This window comes from Pan troglodytes, chromosome 13, assembly GCF_028858775.2.
Source record: "Pan troglodytes isolate AG18354 chromosome 13, NHGRI_mPanTro3-v2.0_pri, whole genome shotgun sequence".
NCBI classification, from domain to species: Eukaryota; Metazoa; Chordata; class Mammalia; order Primates; family Hominidae; genus Pan; species Pan troglodytes.
The window spans coordinates 13,568,787-13,589,965 of record NC_072411.2 but is presented as its reverse complement, the minus strand read 5'-3'; positions in this window follow the sequence as shown (position 1 = coordinate 13,589,965).

Genomic DNA, 21,179 nt, shown 5'->3' with positions numbered 1-21,179 from the left:
CCATGGATATGTAGAAGGCGGTGTAGATATTTCCATGTTTATACAGATAGCGGTGTAGATATTTCCATGTATATACAGATGGCTGTGTAGATATTTCCATGTTTATACAGATGGCTGTGTAGATATTTCCATGTTTATACAGATGACTTTGTAGATATTTCCATGTTTATACAGATGGCGGTGTAGGTATTTCCATGTATATACAGATGGCTGTGTAGATATTTCCATGTTTATACAGATGGCTGTGTAGATATTTCCATGTTTATACAGATGACTTTGTAGGTATTTCCATGTTTATACAGATGGCTGTGTAAGTATTTCCATGTTTATAGAGATAACTGTGTAGATATTTCCATGTTTATACAGATAGCGGTGTAGATATTTCCATGTTTATACAGATCGCGGTGTAGATATTTCCATGTATATACAGACAGCAGTGGAGATATTTCCATGTTTATACACATAGCGGTGTACATATTTCCATGTTTACAGAGACAGCGGTGTAGGTATTTCCATGTTTATACAGATAGCGGTGCAGATATTTCCATGTTTATACAGATGCCTATGCAGATATTTCCATATTTATACAGAGGGCTCTGTAGATATTTCCATGTTTATACAGATGGCAGTGTAGATTTTTCCATGTTCCTACACATGACTGTGTAGGTATTTCCATGTTTACACAGATGGCGTTGTAGATATTTCCCTGTTTATAGAGATAGCGGTTTAGATATTTCCATGTTTATACAGATAGCGTTGAAAATATTTCCATGTTTATACAGATCGTGGTGTAGATATTTCCATGTTTATACAGATACCGGTGTAGAAATTTCCATGTTTATACAGACCGCAGTGTAGATATTTCCATGTTTATACAGATAGCGGTGTAGATATTTCCATGTTTGTACAGATGGCGGTGTTGATGTTTCCATCTATACACAGATTGCCGTGTAGTTATTTCCATGTGTATACAGATGGCATTGTAGATATTTCTATGTTTATACAGATGGTGGTGTAGATATTTCCATGTTTATGCAGATGACTGTATAGGTATTTCCATGTTTTTACAGATGGCATTGTAGATATTTCCATGTTTATAGAGATAGCAGTGTAGATATTTCCATGTTCATACAGATGGCGGTGTAGATATTTCCATGTTTATAGAGATAGCAGTGTAGATATTTCCATGTTTATACAGATAGCAGTGTAAATATTTCCATGTTTATACAGATCACGGTGTAGATATTTCCAGGTTTATAGAGATAGCAGTGTAGATATTTCCATTTTATACAGATAGCTGGTTAGATATTTCCATGTTTATACAGACCGCGGTGTAGATATTTCCATGTTTATACAGATAGCGGTGCAGATATTTCCATGTTTGTACAGATGGCGGTGTTGATATTTCCATCTATACACAGATGACCGTGTAGATATTTCCATGTTTATACAGAAGGCGGCGCAGATATTTCCATGGATATGTAGAAGGCGGTGTAGATATTTCCATGTTTATACACATAGCGGTGTACATATTTCCATGTTTATAGAGACAGCGGTGTAGGTATTTCCATGTTTATACAGATAGCGGTGCAGATATTTCCATGTTTATACAGATGCCTATGCAGATATTTTCATATTTATACAGAGGGCTCTGTAGATATTTCCATGTTTATACAGATGACAGTGTAGATTTTTCCATGTTCGTATACATGACTGTGTAGATATTTCCATGTTTGTACAGATGGCTTTGTAGATATTTCCATGTTTATAGAGATAGCGGTGTAGATATTTCCATGTTTATACAGATAGCGGTGTAAATATTTCTATGTTTATACAGATCGTGGTGTACATATTTCCATGTTTATACAGATTCCGGTGTGGAAATTTCCATGTTTATACAGACCGCAGTGTAGATATTTCCATGTTTATACAGATAGCGGTGTAGATATTTCCATGTCAGTACAGATGGCGGTGTTGATGTTTCCATCTATACACAGATTGCCGTGTAGGTATTTCCATGTGTATACAGATGGCATTGTAGATATTTCCATGTTTATAAAGATGGTGGTGTAGATATTTCCATGTTCATACAGATGACGGTATAGTTATTTCCATGTTTTTACAGATGGCATTGTAGATATTTCCATGTTTATAGAGATATATGTGTAGATATTTCCATGTTTATACAGATGGCGGTGTAGATATTTCCATGTTTATAGAGATAGCGGTGTAGATATCTCCATATTTATACAGATAACGGTGTAGATATTTCCATGTTTATACAGATTGCAGTGTAAATATTTCCATGTTTATACATATCACGGTGTAGATATTTCCAGGTTTATAGAGATAGCAGTGTAGATATTTCCATGTTTATACAGACAGCGGTTTAGCTATTTCCATGTTTATACAGACCGCGGTGTAGATAATTCCATGTTTATACAGATAGCAGTGCAGATATTTCCATGTTTGTACAGATGGCGGTGTTGATATTTCCATCTATACACAGATGACCGTGTAGATATTTCCATGTTTATACAGAAGGCCGCGCAGATATTTCCATGGATATGTAGAAGGCGGTGTAGATATTTCCATGTTTATACAGATAGCGGTGTAGAGATTTCCATGTATATACAGATGGCTGTGTAGATATTTCCATGTTTATACAGATGGCTGTGTAGATATTTCCATGTTTATACAGATGACTTTGTAGATATTTCCATGTTTATACAGATGGCGGTGTAGGTATTTCCATGTATATACAGATGGCTGTGTAGATATTTCCATGTTTATACAGATGGCTGTGTAGATATTTCCATGTTTATACAGATGACTTTGTAGGTATTTCCATGTTTATACAGATGGCTGTGTAAGTATTTCCATGTTTATAGAGATAACTGTGTAGATATTTCCATGTTTATACAGATAGCGGTGTAGATATTTCCATGTTTATACAGATCGCGGTGTAGATATTTCCATGTATATACAGACAGCAGTGGAGATATTTCCATGTTTATACACATAGCGGTGTACATATTTCCATGTTTATAGAGACAGCGGTGTAGGTATTTCCATGTTTATACAGATAGCGGTGCAGATATTTCCATGTTTATACAGATGCCTATGCAGATATTTCCATATTTATACAGAGGGCTCTGTAGATATTTCCATGTTTATAGAGATAGCGGTGTAGATATTTCCACGTTTATACAGATAGCGGTGAAAATATTTCCATGTTTATACAGATCGTGGTGTAGATATTTCCATGTTTATACAGATAACGGTGTAGAAATTTCCATGTTTATACAGACCGCAGTGTAGATATTTCCATGTTTATACAGATAGCTGTGTAGATATTTCCATGTTTATAGAGATAGCAGTGTAGATATTTCCATGTTTGTGCAGATGGCGGTGTTGATGTTTCCATCTATACACAGATTGCCGTGTAGGTATTTCCATGTGTATACAGATGGCATTGTAGATATTTCCATGTTTATACAGATGGTGGTGTAGATATTTCCATGTTTATGCAGATGACTGTATAGGTATTTCCATGTTTTTACAGATGGCATTGTAGATATTTCCATGTTTATAGAGATAGCAGTGTAGATATTTCCATGTTCATACAGATGGCGGTGTAGATATTTCCATGTTTATAGAGAGAGCGTTGTAGATATTTCCGTATTTATACAGATAACGGTGTAGATATTTCCATGTTTATACAGACAGCGGTTTAGCTATATCCATGTTTATACAGATGACTGTATAGGTATTTCCATGTTTTCACAAATGGCATTGCAGATATTTCTATGTTTATAGAGATAGCAGTGTAGATATTTCCATGTTTATACAGATAGCAGTGTAAATATTTCCATGTTTATACAGATCACGGTGTAGATATTTCCAGGTCTATAGAGATAGCAGTGTAGATATTTCCATGTTTATACAGATAGCGGGTTAGCTATTTCCATGTTTATACAGACCGCGGTGTAGATATTTCCATGTTTATACAGATAGCGGTGCAGATATTTCCATGTTTGTACAGATGGCGGTGTTGATATTTCCATCTATACACAGATGACCGTATAGATATTTCCATGTTTATACAGAAGGCGGCGCAGATATTTCCATGGATATGTAGAAGGCGGTGTAGATATTTCCATGTTTATACAGATAGCGGTGTAGATATTTCCATGTATATACAGATGGCTATGTAGATATTTTCATGTTTATTCAGATGGCTGTGTAGATATTTCCATGTTTATACAGATGACTTTGTAGGTATTTCCATGTTTATACAGAGGGTGGTTTAGGAATTTCCATGTTTATAGAGATAGCTGTGTAGATATTTCCATGTTTATACAGATAGCGGTGTAGATATTTCCATGTTTATACAGATCACGGTGTAGATATTTCCATGTTTTTACAGACAGCAGTGGAGATATTTCCATGTTTATACACATAGCGGTGTACATATTTCCATGTTTATAGAGACAGCGGTGTATGTATTTCCATGTTTATACAGATAGCGGTGCAGAGATTTCCATGTTTATACAGATGCCTATGCAGATATTTCCATATTTATACAGAGGGCTCTGTAGATATTTCCATGTTCATACAGATGGCACTGCAGTTCTTTCCATGTTCCTACACATGACTGTGTAGGTATTTCCATGTTTATACAGATGGCTTTGTAGATATTTCCATGTTTATAGAGATAGCGGTGTAGATATTTCCATGTTTATACAGATAGCGGTGTAAATATTTCCATGCTTATACAGATCGTGGTGTAGATATTTCCATGTTTATACAGATACCGGTGTAGAAATTTCCATGTTTATACAGACCGCAGTGTAGATATTTCCATGTTTATACAGATAGCGGTGTAGATATTTCCATGTTTGTACAGATGGCGGTGTTGATGTTTCCATCTATACACAGATTGCCGTGTAGGTATTTCCATGTGTATACAGATGGCATTGTAGATATTTCCATGTTTATACAGATGGTGGTGTAGATATTTCCATGTTTATACAGATGTCTGTATAGGTATTTCCATGTTTTTACAGATGGCATTGTAGATATTTCCATGTTTATAGAGATAGCAGTGTAGATATTTCCATGTTTATACAGATGGCGGTGTAGTTATTTCCATGTTTATAGAGATATCGGTGTAGATATTTCCATATTTATACAGATAACGGTGTACATATTTCCATGTTTATACAGATAGCAGTGTAAATATTTCCATGTTTATACAGGTCATGGTGTAGATATTTCCAGGTTTATAGAGATAGCAGTGTAGATATTTCCATGTTTATACAGATAGCGGTTTAGCTATTTCCATGTTTATACATACCGCGGTGTAGATATTTCCATGTTTATACAGATAGCAGTGCAGATATTTCCATGTTTGTACAGATGGCGGTGTTGATATTTCCATCTATACACAGATGACCGTGTAGATATTTCCATGTTTATACAGAAGGCGGCGCAGATATTTCCATGGATATGTAGAAGGCGGTGTAGATATTTCCATGTTTATACAGATGGCTGTGTAGATATTTCCATGTTTATACAGATGGCTGTGTAGATATTTCCATGTTTATACAGATGACTTTGTAGGTATTTCCATTTTTATACAGATGGCGGTGTAGGTATTTCCATGTTTTTAGAGATAGCTGTGTAGATATTTCGATGTTTATACAGATAGCGGTGTAGATATTTCCATGTTTATACAGATCGCGGTGTAGATATTTCCATGTTTATACAGACAGCAGTGGAGATATTTCCATGTTTATACACATAGCGGTGTACATATTTCCATGTTTATAGAGACAGCGGTGTAGGTATTTCCATGTTTATACAGATAGTGGTGCAGATATTTCCATGTTTATACAGATGCCATTGCAGATATTTCCATATTTATACAGAGGGCTCTGTAGATATTTCCATGTTTATACAGATGGCAGTGTAGATTTTTCCATGTTCCTACACATGACTGTGTAGGTATTTCCATGTTTATACAGATGGCTTTGTAGATATTTCCATGTTTATAGAGATAGCGGTGTAGATATTTCCATGTTTATACAGATAGCGGTGTAAATATTTCCATGTTTATACAGATCGTGGTGTAGATATTTCCATGTTTATACAGATACCAGTGTAGAAATTTCCATGTTTATACAGACCGCAGTGTAGATATTTCCATGTTTATACAGATAGCGGGGTAGATATTTCCATGTCTGTACAGATGGCGGTGTTGATGTTTCCATCTCTACACAGATTGCCATGTAGGTATTTCCATGTGTATACAGATGGCATTGTAGATATTTCCATGTTTATACAGATGGTGGTGTAGATATTTCCATGTTTATACAGATGACTGTATAGGTATTTCCATGTTTTTACAGATGACATTGTAGATATTTCCATCTTTATAGAGATAGCTGTGTAGATATTTCCATATTTATACAGATAACGGTGTAGATATTTCCATGTTTATACATATAGCAGTGTAAATATTTGCATGTTTATGCAGATCACGGTGTAGATCTTTCCAGGTTTATAGAGATAGCAGTGTATATATTTCCATGTTTATACAGATAGCGGTTTTGCTATTTCCATGTTTATACAGACCGCGGTGTAGATATTTCCATGTTTATACAGATAGCGGTGCAGATATTTCCAAGTTTGTACAAATGGCGGTGTTGATATTTCCATCTATACAGGTGACCGTGTAGATATTTCCATGTTTATACAGATAGCGGTGTAGATATTTCCATGTATATACAGATGGCTGTGTAGATATTTCCATGTTTATACAGATGGCTGTGTAGATATTTCCATGTTTATACAGATGACTTTGTAGTTATTTCCATGTTTATACAGACAGCAGTGTAGACACTTCCATGTTTATACAGATAGCGGTGTACATATTTCCATGTTTGTAGAGATGGTGGTGTTGATGTTTCCATCTATACACAGATTGCCGTGTAGGTATTTCCATGTGTATACAGATGGCATTGTAGATATTTCTATGTTTATACAGATGGTGGTGTAGATATTTCCATGTTTATACAGTTGACTGTATAGGTATTTCCATGTTTTTACAGATGGCATTGTAGATATTTCCATGTTTATGGTGATAGCAGTGTAGATATTTCCATGTTCATAGAGATGGCGGTGTAGATATTTCCATGTTTATAGAGATAGCGGTGTAGATATTTCCATATTTATACAGATAACGGTGTAGATATTTCCATGTTTATACAGACAGCGGTTTACCTATTTCCATGTTTATACAGATGACTGTATAGGTATTTCCATGTTTTTACTGATGGCATTGTAGATATTTCCATGTTTATAGAGATAGCAGTGTAGATATTTCCATGTTTATACAGATAGCAGTGTAAATATTTCCATGTTTATACAGATCACGGTGTAGATATTTCCAGGTTTATAGAGATAGCAGTGTAGATATTTCCATGTTTATACAGATAGCGGGTTAGCTATTTCAATGTTTATACAGACCGCGGTGTAGATATTTCCATGTTTATACAGATAGCGGTGCAGATATTTCCATGTTTGTACAGATGGCAGTGTTGATATTTCCATCTATACACAGATGACCGTGTAGATATTTCCATGTTTATACAGAAGGCGGTGCAGATATTTCCATGGATATGTAGAAGGCGGTGTAGTTATTTCCATGTTTATACAGATAGCGGTGTAGATATTTGCATGTATATACAGATGGCTGTGTAGATATTTCCATGTTTATACAGATGGCTGTGTAGATACTTCCATGTTTATACAGATGACTTTGTAGGTATTTCCATGTTTATACAGATGGCGGTGTAGGTATTTCCATGTTTATAGAGATAGCTGTGTAGATATTTCCATGTTTATACAGAGAGCGGTGTAGATATTTCCATGTGTATACAGATCACGGTGTAGAAATTTCCATGTTTATACAGACAGCAGTGGAGATATTTCCATGTTTATACACATAGCGGTGTACATATTTCCATGTTTATAGAGACAGCGGTGTAGGTATTTCCATGTTTATACAGATAGCGGTGCAGATATTTCCATGTTTATACAGATGCGTATGCAGATATTTCCATATTTATACAGTGGGATCTGTAGATATTTCCATGTTTATACAGATGACAGTGTAGATTTTTCCATGTTCCTATACATGACTGTGTAGATATTTCCATGTTTGTACAGATGGCTTTGTAGATATTTCCATGTTTATAGAGATAGCGGTGTAGATATTTCCATGTTTATACAGATAGCGGTGTAAATATTTCCATGTTTATACAGATCGTGGTGTACATATTTCCATGTTTACACAGATTCCGGTGTGGAAATTTCCATGTTTATACAGACCGCAGTGTAGATATTTCCATGTTTATACAGATAGCGGTGTAGATATTTCCATGTCAGTACAGATGGCGGTGTTGATGTTTCCATCTATACACAGATTGCCGTGTAGGTATTTCCATGTGTATACAGATGGCATTGTAGATATTTCCATGTTTATAAAGATGGTGGTGTAGATATTTCCATGTTCATACAGATGACGGTATAGTTATTTCCATGTTTTTACAGATGGCATTGTAGATATTTCCATGTTTATAGAGATATAAGTGTAGATATTTCCATGTTTATACAGATGGCGGTGTAGATATTTCCATGTTTATAGAGATAGCGGTGTAGATATCTCCATATTTATACAGATAACGGTGTAGATATTTCCATGTTTATACAGATTGCAGTGTAAATATTTCCATGTTTATACATATCACGGTGTAGATATTTCCAGGTTTATAGAGATAGCAGTGTAGATATTTCCATGTTTATACAGACAGCGGTTTAGCTATTTCCATGTTTATACAGACCGCGGTGTAGATAATTCCATGTTTATACAGATAGCAGTGCAGATATTTCCATGTTTGTACAGATGGCGGTGTTGATATTTCCATCTATACACAGATGACCGTGTAGATATTTCCATGTTTATACAGAAGGCCGCGCAGATATTTCCATGGATATGTAGATGTCGGTGTAGATATTTCCATGTTTATACAGATTCCTGTGTAGATATTTCCATGTTTATACAGATGGCTGTGTAGATATTTCCATGTTTATACAGATGACTTTGCAGGTATTTCCATGTTTATACAGATGGCGGTGTAGGTATTTCCATGTTTATAGAGATAGCTGTGTAGATATTTCCATGTTTATACAGATAGTGGTGTAGATATTTCCATGTTTATACGGATCGCGGTGTAGATATTTCCATGTTTATACAGACAGCAGTGGGGATATTTCCATGTTTATACACATAGCGGTGTACATATTTCCATGTTTATAGAGACAGCGGTGTAGGTATTTCCATGTTTATACAGATAGCGGTGCAGATATTTCCATGTTTATACAGATGCCTATGCAGATATTTCCATATTTATACAGAGGGCTCTGTAGATATTTCCACGTTTATACAGATGGCGGTGTAGATTTTTCCATGTTCCTACACATGACTATGTAGGTATTTCCATGTTTATACAGATGGCTCTGTAGATATTTCCATGTTTATAGAGATAGCGGTGTAGATATTTCCATGTTTATACAGATAGCGGTGTAAATATTTCCATGTTTATACAGATCGTGGTGTAGATATTTCCATGTTTATACAGATACCGGTGTAGAAATTTCCATGTTTATACAGACCGCAGTGTAGATATTTCCATGTTTATACTGATAGCGGGGTAGATATTTCCATGTCTGTACAGATGGCGGTGTTGATGTTTCCATCTATACACAGATTGCCATGTAGGTATTTCCATGTGTATACAGATGGCATTGTAGATATTTCCATGTTTATACAGATGGTGGTGTAGATATTTCCATGTTCATAGAGATGACTGTATGGGTATTTCCATGTTTTTACAGATGGCATTGTAGATATTTCCATGTTTATAGAGATATAAGTGTAGATATTTCCATGTTTATACAGATGGCGGTGTAGATATTTCCATGTTCATAGAGATAGCTGTGTAGATATTTCCATATTTATACAGATAACGGTGTAGATATTTCCATGTTTATACAGATAGCAGTGTAAATATTTCCATGTTTATACAGATCACGGTGTAGATATTTCCAGGATTATAGAGATAGCAGTGTAGATATTTCCATGTTTATACAGATAGCGGTTTAGCTATTTCCATGTTTATACAGACTGCGGTGTAGATATTTCCATGTTTATACAGATAGCGTTGCAGATTTTTCTATGTTTGTACAGATGGCGGTGTTGATATTTCCATCTATACACAGATGACCGTGTAGATATTTCCATGTTTATACAGAAGGCGGCGCAGATATTTCCATGGATATGTAGAAGGCGGTGTAGATATTTCCATGTTTATACAGATAGCGGTGTAGATATTTCCATGTATATACAGATGGCTGTGTAGATATTTCCATGTTTATACAGATGGCTGTGTAGATATTTCCATGTTTATACAGATGACTTTGTAGATATTTCCATGTTTATACAGATGGCGGTGTAGGTATTTCCATGTATATACAGATGGCTGTGTAGATATTTCCATGTTTATACAGATGGCTGTGTAGATATTTCCATGTTTATACAGATGACTTTGTAGGTATTTCCATGTTTATACAGATGGCTGTGTAAGTATTTCCATGTTTATAGAGATAACTGTGTAGATATTTCCATGTTTATACAGATAGCGGTGTAGATATTTCCATGTTTATACAGATCGCGGTGTAGATATTTCCATGTATATACAGACAGCAGTGGAGATATTTCCATGTTTATACACATAGCGGTGTACATATTTCCATGTTTACAGAGACAGCGGTGTAGGTATTTCCATGTTTATACAGATAGCGGTGCAGATATTTCCATGTTTATACAGATGCCTATGCAGATATTTCCATATTTATACAGAGGGCTCTGTAGATATTTCCATGTTTATACAGATGGCAGTGTAGATTTTTCCATGTTCCTACACATGACTGTGTAGGTATTTCCATGTTTACACAGATGGCGTTGTAGATATTTCCCTGTTTATAGAGATAGCGGTTTAGATATTTCCATGTTTATACAGATAGCGTTGAAAATATTTCCATGTTTATACAGATCGTGGTGTAGATATTTCCATGTTTATACAGATACCGGTGTAGAAATTTCCATGTTTATACAGACCGCAGTGTAGATATTTCCATGTTTATACAGATAGCGGTGTAGATATTTCCATGTTTGTACAGATGGCGGTGTTGATGTTTCCATCTATACACAGATTGCCGTGTAGTTATTTCCATGTGTATACAGATGGCATTGTAGATATTTCTATGTTTATACAGATGGTGGTGTAGATATTTCCATGTTTATGCAGATGACTGTATAGGTATTTCCATGTTTTTACAGATGGCATTGTAGATATTTCCATGTTTATAGAGATAGCAGTGTAGATATTTCCATGTTCATACAGATGGCGGTGTAGATATTTCCATGTTTATAGAGATAGCAGTGTAGATATTTCCATGTTTATACAGATAGCAGTGTAAATATTTCCATGTTTATACAGATCACGGTGTAGATATTTCCAGGTTTATAGAGATAGCAGTGTAGATATTTCCATTTTATACAGATAGCTGGTTAGATATTTCCATGTTTATACAGACCGCGGTGTAGATATTTCCATGTTTATACAGATAGCGGTGCAGATATTTCCATGTTTGTACAGATGGCGGTGTTGATATTTCCATCTATACACAGATGACCGTGTAGATATTTCCATGTTTATACAGAAGGCGGCGCAGATATTTCCATGGATATGTAGAAGGCGGTGTAGATATTTCCATGTTTATACACATAGCGGTGTACATATTTCCATGTTTATAGAGACAGCGGTGTAGGTATTTCCATGTTTATACAGATAGCGGTGCAGATATTTCCATGTTTATACAGATGCCTATGCAGATATTTTCATATTTATACAGAGGGCTCTGTAGATATTTCCATGTTTATACAGATGACAGTGTAGATTTTTCCATGTTCGTATACATGACTGTGTAGATATTTCCATGTTTGTACAGATGGCTTTGTAGATATTTCCATGTTTATAGAGATAGCGGTGTAGATATTTCCATGTTTATACAGATAGCGGTGTAAATATTTCTATGTTTATACAGATCGTGGTGTACATATTTCCATGTTTATACAGATTCCGGTGTGGAAATTTCCATGTTTATACAGACCGCAGTGTAGATATTTCCATGTTTATACAGATAGCGGTGTAGATATTTCCATGTCAGTACAGATGGCGGTGTTGATGTTTCCATCTATACACAGATTGCCGTGTAGGTATTTCCATGTGTATACAGATGGCATTGTAGATATTTCCATGTTTATAAAGATGGTGGTGTAGATATTTCCATGTTCATACAGATGACGGTATAGTTATTTCCATGTTTTTACAGATGGCATTGTAGATATTTCCATGTTTATAGAGATATATGTGTAGATATTTCCATGTTTATACAGATGGCGGTGTAGATATTTCCATGTTTATAGAGATAGCGGTGTAGATATCTCCATATTTATACAGATAACGGTGTAGATATTTCCATGTTTATACAGATTGCAGTGTAAATATTTCCATGTTTATACATATCACGGTGTAGATATTTCCAGGTTTATAGAGATAGCAGTGTAGATATTTCCATGTTTATACAGACAGCGGTTTAGCTATTTCCATGTTTATACAGACCGCGGTGTAGATAATTCCATGTTTATACAGATAGCAGTGCAGATATTTCCATGTTTGTACAGATGGCGGTGTTGATATTTCCATCTATACACAGATGACCGTGTAGATATTTCCATGTTTATACAGAAGGCCGCGCAGATATTTCCATGGATATGTAGAAGGCGGTGTAGATATTTCCATGTTTATACAGATAGCGGTGTAGAGATTTCCATGTATATACAGATGGCTGTGTAGATATTTCCATGTTTATACAGATGGCTGTGTAGATATTTCCATGTTTATACAGATGACTTTGTAGATATTTCCATGTTTATACAGATGGCGGTGTAGGTATTTCCATGTATATACAGATGGCTGTGTAGATATTTCCATGTTTATACAGATGGCTGTGTAGATATTTCCATGTTTATACAGATGACTTTGTAGGTATTTCCATGTTTATACAGATGGCTGTGTAAGTATTTCCATGTTTATAGAGATAACTGTGTAGATATTTCCATGTTTATACAGATAGCGGTGTAGATATTTCCATGTTTATACAGATCGCGGTGTAGATATTTCCATGTATATACAGACAGCAGTGGAGATATTTCCATGTTTATACACATAGCGGTGTACATATTTCCATGTTTATAGAGACAGCGGTGTAGGTATTTCCATGTTTATACAGATAGCGGTGCAGATATTTCCATGTTTATACAGATGCCTATGCAGATATTTCCATATTTATACAGAGGGCTCTGTAGATATTTCCATGTTTATAGAGATAGCGGTGTAGATATTTCCACGTTTATACAGATAGCGGTGAAAATATTTCCATGTTTATACAGATCGTGGTGTAGATATTTCCATGTTTATACAGATAACGGTGTAGAAATTTCCATGTTTATACAGACCGCAGTGTAGATATTTCCATGTTTATACAGATAGCTGTGTAGATATTTCCATGTTTATAGAGATAGCAGTGTAGATATTTCCATGTTTGTGCAGATGGCGGTGTTGATGTTTCCATCTATACACAGATTGCCGTGTAGGTATTTCCATGTGTATACAGATGGCATTGTAGATATTTCCATGTTTATACAGATGGTGGTGTAGATATTTCCATGTTTATGCAGATGACTGTATAGGTATTTCCATGTTTTTACAGATGGCATTGTAGATATTTCCATGTTTATAGAGATAGCAGTGTAGATATTTCCATGTTCATACAGATGGCGGTGTAGATATTTCCATGTTTATAGAGAGAGCGTTGTAGATATTTCCGTATTTATACAGATAACGGTGTAGATATTTCCATGTTTATACAGACAGCGGTTTAGCTATATCCATGTTTATACAGATGACTGTATAGGTATTTCCATGTTTTCACAAATGGCATTGCAGATATTTCTATGTTTATAGAGATAGCAGTGTAGATATTTCCATGTTTATACAGATAGCAGTGTAAATATTTCCATGTTTATACAGATCACGGTGTAGATATTTCCAGGTCTATAGAGATAGCAGTGTAGATATTTCCATGTTTATACAGATAGCGGGTTAGCTATTTCCATGTTTATACAGACCGCGGTGTAGATATTTCCATGTTTATACAGATAGCGGTGCAGATATTTCCATGTTTGTACAGATGGCGGTGTTGATATTTCCATCTATACACAGATGACCGTATAGATATTTCCATGTTTATACAGAAGGCGGCGCAGATATTTCCATGGATATGTAGAAGGCGGTGTAGATATTTCCATGTTTATACAGATAGCGGTGTAGATATTTCCATGTATATACAGATGGCTATGTAGATATTTTCATGTTTATTCAGATGGCTGTGTAGATATTTCCATGTTTATACAGATGACTTTGTAGGTATTTCCATGTTTATACAGAGGGTGGTTTAGGAATTTCCATGTTTATAGAGATAGCTGTGTAGATATTTCCATGTTTATACAGATAGCGGTGTAGATATTTCCATGTTTATACAGATCACGGTGTAGATATTTCCATGTTTTTACAGACAGCAGTGGAGATATTTCCATGTTTATACACATAGCGGTGTACATATTTCCATGTTTATAGAGACAGCGGTGTATGTATTTCCATGTTTATACAGATAGCGGTGCAGAGATTTCCATGTTTATACAGATGCCTATGCAGATATTTCCATATTTATACAGAGGGCTCTGTAGATATTTCCATGTTCATACAGATGGCACTGCAGTTCTTTCCATGTTCCTACACATGACTGTGTAGGTATTTCCATGTTTATACAGATGGCTTTGTAGATATTTCCATGTTTATAGAGATAGCGGTGTAGATATTTCCATGTTTATACTGATAGCGGTGTAAATATTTCCATGCTTATACAGATCGTGGTGTAGATATTTCCATGTTTATACAGATACCGGTGTAGAAATTTCCATGTTTATACAGACCGCAGTGTAGATATTTCCATGTTTATACAGATAGCGGTGTAGATATTTCCATGTTTGTACAGATGGCGGTGTTGATGTTTCCATCTATACACAGATTGCCGTGTAGGTATTTCCATGTGTATACAGATGGCATTGTAGATATTTCCATGTTTATACAGATGGTGGTGTAGATATTTCCATGTTTATACAGATGTCTGTATAGGTATTTCCATGTTTTTACAGATGGCATTGTAGATATTTCCATGTTTATAGAGATAGCAGTGTAGATATTTCCATGTTTATACAGATGGCGGTGTAGTTATTTCCATGTTTATAGAGATATCGGTGTAGATATTTCCATATTTATACAGATAACGGTGTACATATTTCCATGTTTATACAGATAGCAGTGTAAATATTTCCATGTTTATACAGGTCATGGTGTAGATATTTCCAGGTTTATAGAGATAGCAGTGTAGATATTTCCATGTTTATACAGATAGCGGTTTAGCTATTTCCATGTTTATACATACCGCGGTGTAGATATTTCCATGTTTATACAGATAGCAGTGCAGATATTTCCATGTTTGTACAGATGGCGGTGTTGATATTTCCATCTATACACAGATGACCGTGTAGATATTTCCATGTTTATACAGAAGGCGGCGCAGATATTTCCATGGATATGTAGAAGGCGGTGTAGATATTTCCATGTTTATACAGATGGCTGTGTAGATATTTCCATGTTTATACAGATGGCTGTGTAGATATTTCCATGTTTATACAGATGACTTTGTAGGTATTTCCATTTTTATACAGATGGCGGTGTAGGTATTTCCATGTTTTTAGAGATAGCTGTGTAGATATTTCGATGTTTATACAGATAGCGGTGTAGATATTTCCATGTTTATACAGATCGCGGTGTAGATATTTCCATGTTTATACAGACAGCAGTGGAGATATTTCCATGTTTATACACATAGCGGTGTACATATTTCCATGTTTATAGAGACAGCGGTGTAGGTATTTCCATGTTTATACAGATAGTGGTGCAGATATTTCCATGTTTATACAGATGCCATTGCAGATATTTCCATATTTATACAGAGGGCTCTGTAGATATTTCCATGTTTATACAGATGGCAGTGTAGATTTTTCCATGTTCCTACACATGACTGTGTAGGTATTTCCATGTTTATACAGATGGCTTTGTAGATATTTCCATGTTTATAGAGATAGCGGTGTAGATATTTCCATGTTTATACAGATAGCGGTGTAAATATTTCCATGTTTATACAGATCGTGTTGTAGATATTTCCATGTTTATACAGATACCAGTGTAGAAATTTCCATGTTTATACAGACCGCAGTGTAGATATTTCCATGTTTATACAGATAGCGGGGTAGATATTTCCATGTCTGTACAGATGGCGGTGTTGATGTTTCCATCTCTACACAGATTGCCATGTAGGTATTTCCATGTGTATACAGATGGCATTGTAGATATTTCCATGTTTATACAGATGGTGGTGTAGATATTTCCATGTTTATACAGATGACTGTATAGGTATTTCCATGTTTTTACAGATGACATTGTAGATATTTCCATCTTTATAGAGATAGCGGTGTAGATATTTCCATATTTATACAGATAACGGTGTAGATATTTCCATGTTTATACAGATAGCAGTGTAAATATTTGCATGTTTATGCAGATCACGGTGTAGATCTTTCCAGGTTTATAGAGATAGCAGTGTATATATTTCCATGTTTATACAGATAGCGGTTTTGCTATTTCCATGTTTATACAGACCGCGGTGTAGATATTTCCATGTTTATACAGATAGCGGTGCAGATATTTCCAAGTTTGTACAAATGGCGGTGTTGATATTTCCATCTATACAGGTGACCGTGTAGATATTTCCATGTTTATACAGATAGCGGTGTAGATATTTCCATGTATATACAGATGGCTGTGTAGATATTTCCATGTTTATACAGATGGCTGTGTAGATATTTCCATGTTTATACAGATGACTTTGTAGTTATTTCCATGTTTATACAGACAGCAGTGTAGACACTTCCATGTTTATACAGATAGCGGTGTACATATTTCCATGTTTGTAGAGATGGTGGTGTTGATGTTTCCATCTATACACAGATTGCCGTGTAGGTATTTCCATGTGTATACAGATGGCATTGTAGATATTTCTATGTTTATACAGATGGTGGTGTAGATATTTCCATGTTTATACAGATGACTGTATAGGTATTTCCATGTTTTTACAGATGGCATTGTAGATATTTCCATGTTTATGGTGATAGCAGTGTAGATATTTCCATGTTCATAGAGATGGCGGTGTAGATATTTCCATGTTTATAGAGATAGCGGTGTAGATATTTCCATATTTATACAGATAACGGTGTAGATATTTCCATGTTTATACAGACAGCGGTTTACCTATTTCCATGTTTATACAGATGACTGTATAGGTATTTCCATGTTTTTACTGATGGCATTGTAGATATTTCCATGTTTATAGAGATAGCAGTGTAGATATTTCCATGTTTATACAGATAGCAGTGTAAATATTTCCATGTTTATACAGATCACGGTGTAGATATTTCCAGGTTTATAGAGATAGCAGTGTAGATATTTCCATGTTTATACAGATAGCGGGTTAGCTATTTCAATGTTTATACAGACCGCGGTGTAGATATTTCCATGTTTATACAGATAGCGGTGCAGATATTTCCATGTTTGTACAGATGGCAGTGTTGATATTTCCATCTATACACAGATGACCGTGTAGATATTTCCATGTTTATACAGAAGGCGGTGCAGATATTTCCATGGATATGTAGAAGGCGGTGTAGATATTTCCATGTTTATACAGATAGCGGTGTAGATATTTGCATGTATATACAGATGGCTGTGTAGATATTTCCATGTTTATACAGATGGCTGTGTAGATACTTCCATGTTTATACAGATGACTTTGTAGGTATTTCCATGTTTATACAGATGGCGGTGTAGGTATTTCCATGTTTATAGAGATAGCTGTGTAGATATTTCCATGTTTATACAGAGAGCGGTGTAGATATTTCCATGTGTATACAGATCACGGTGTAGAAATTTCCATGTTTATACAGACAGCAGTGGAGATATTTCCATGTTTATACACATAGCGGTGTACATATTTCCATGTTTATAGAGACAGCGGTGTAGGTATTTCCATGTTTATACAGATAGCGGTGCAGATATTTCCATGTTTATACAGATGCGTATGCAGATATTTCCATATTTATACAGTGGGATCTGTAGATATTTCCATGTTTATACAGATGGCAGTGTAGATTTTTCCATGTTCCTACACATGACTGTGTAGGTATTTCCATGTTTATACAGATGGCTTTGTAGATATTTCCATGTTTATAGAGATAGCGGTGTAGATATTTCCATGTTTATACAGATAGCGGTGTAAATATTTCCATGTTTATACAGATCGTGGTGTAGATATTTCCATGTTTATACAGATACCGGTGTAGAAATTTCCATATTTATACAGACCGCAGTGTAGATATTTCCATGTTTATACAGATAGCGGTGTAAATATTTCCATGCTTATACAGATCGTGGTGTAGATATTTCCATGTTTATACAGATACCGGTGTAGAAATTTCCAGGTTTATACAGACCGCAGTGTAGATATCTACATGTTTATACAGATAGCTGTGTAGATATTTCCCTGTTTGTACAGATGGTGGTGTTGGTGTTTCCATCTATACACAGATTGCCGTGTAGGTATTTCCATGTGTATACAGATGGCATTGTAGATATTTCCATGTTTATACAGATGGTGGTGTAGATATTTCCATGTTTATGCAGATGACTGTATAGGTATTTCCATGTTTTTACAGATGGCATTGTAGATATTTCCATGTTTATAGAGATAGCAGTGTAGATATTTCCATGTTTATACAGATGGCGGTGTAGATATTTCCATGTTTATAGAGATAGCGGTGTAGATATTTCCATATTTATACAGATAACGGTGTAGATATTTCCATGTTTATACAGATAGCAGTGTAAATATTTCCATATTTATACAGATCACGGTGTAGATATTTCCAGGTTTATAGAGATAGCAGTGTAGATATTTCCATGTTTATACAGATAGCGGTTTAGTTATTTCCATGTTTATACAGACCGCGGTGTAGATATTTCCAGGTTTATTCAGATAGCGGTGCAGATATTTCCATGTTTGTACAGATGGCGGTGTTGATGTTTCCATCTATACACAGATGACCTTGTAGATATTTCCATGTTTATACAGAAGGTGGCGCAGATATTTCCATGGATATGTAGAAGGCGGTGAAGATATTTCCATGTTTATACAGATAGCGGTGTAGATATTTCCATGTGTATACAGATGGCTGTGTAGATATTTCCATGTTTATACAGATGGCTGTGTAGATATTTCCATGTTTATACAGATGACTTTGTAGGTATTTCCATGTTTATACAGATGGCGGTGTAGGTATTTCCATGTTTATAGAGATAGCTGTGTAGATATTTCCATGTTTATACAGAGAGCAGTGTAGATATTTCCATGTTTATACAGATCGCGGTGTAGAAATTTCCAGGTTTATAGAGATAGCAGTGTAGATATTTCCATGTTTATACAGATAGCGGGTTAGCTATTTCCATGTTTATACAGACCGCGGTGTAGATATTTCCATGTTTATACAGATAGCGGTGCAGATATTTCCATGTTTGTACAGATGGCGGTGTTGATATTTCCATCTATACACAGATGACCGTGTAGATATTTCCATGTTTATATAGAAGGCGGCGCAGATATTTCCATGGATATGTAGAAGGCGGTGTAGATATTTCCATGTTTATACAGATAGCGGTGTAGATATTTCCATGTATATACAGATGGCTGTGTAGATATTTCCATGTTTATACAGATGGCTGTGTAGATATTTCCATGTTTATACAGATGACTTTGTAGGTATTTCCATGTTTATACAGATGGCGGTGTAGGTATTTCCATGTTTATAGAGATAGCTGTGTAGATATTTCCATGTTTATACAGAGAGCGGTGTAGATATTTCCATGTGTATACAGATCGCGGTGTAGAAATTTACATGTTTATACAGACAGCAGTGGAGATATTTCCATGTTTATACACATAGCGGTGTACATATTTCCATGTTTATAGAGACAGCGGTGTAAGTATTTCCATGTTTATACAGATAGCGGTGCAGATATTTCCATGTTTATACAGATGCGTATGAAGATATTTCCATATTTATACAGAGGGATCTGTAGATATTTCCATGTTTATACAGATGGCAGTGTAGATTTTTCCATGTTCCTACACATGACTGTGTAGGTATTTCCATCTTTATACACATGGCTTTGTAGATATTTCCATGTTTATAGAGATAGCGGTGTAGATATTTCCATGTTTATACAGATAGCGTTGTAAATATTTCCATGTTTATACAGATCGTGGTGTAGATATTTCCATGTTTATACAGATACCGGTGTAGAAATTTCCATGTTTATACAGACCGCAGTGTAGATATTTCCATGTTTATACAGATAGTGTGGTAGATATTTCCATGTCTGCACAGATGGCGGTGTTGATGTTTCCATCTATACACAGATTGCCATGTAGGTATTTCCATGTGTATACAGATGGCATTGTAGATATTTCCATGTTTATACAGATGGTGGTGTAGATATTTCCATGTTTATACAGATGACTGTATAGGTATTTCCATGTTTTTACAGATGGCATTGTAGATATTTCCATGTTTATAGAGATAGCAGTGTAGATATTTCCATGTTTATACAGATGGCGGTGTAGATATTTCCATGTTTTTAGAGATAGCGGTGTAGATATTTCCATATTTATACAGATAACGGTGTAGATATTTC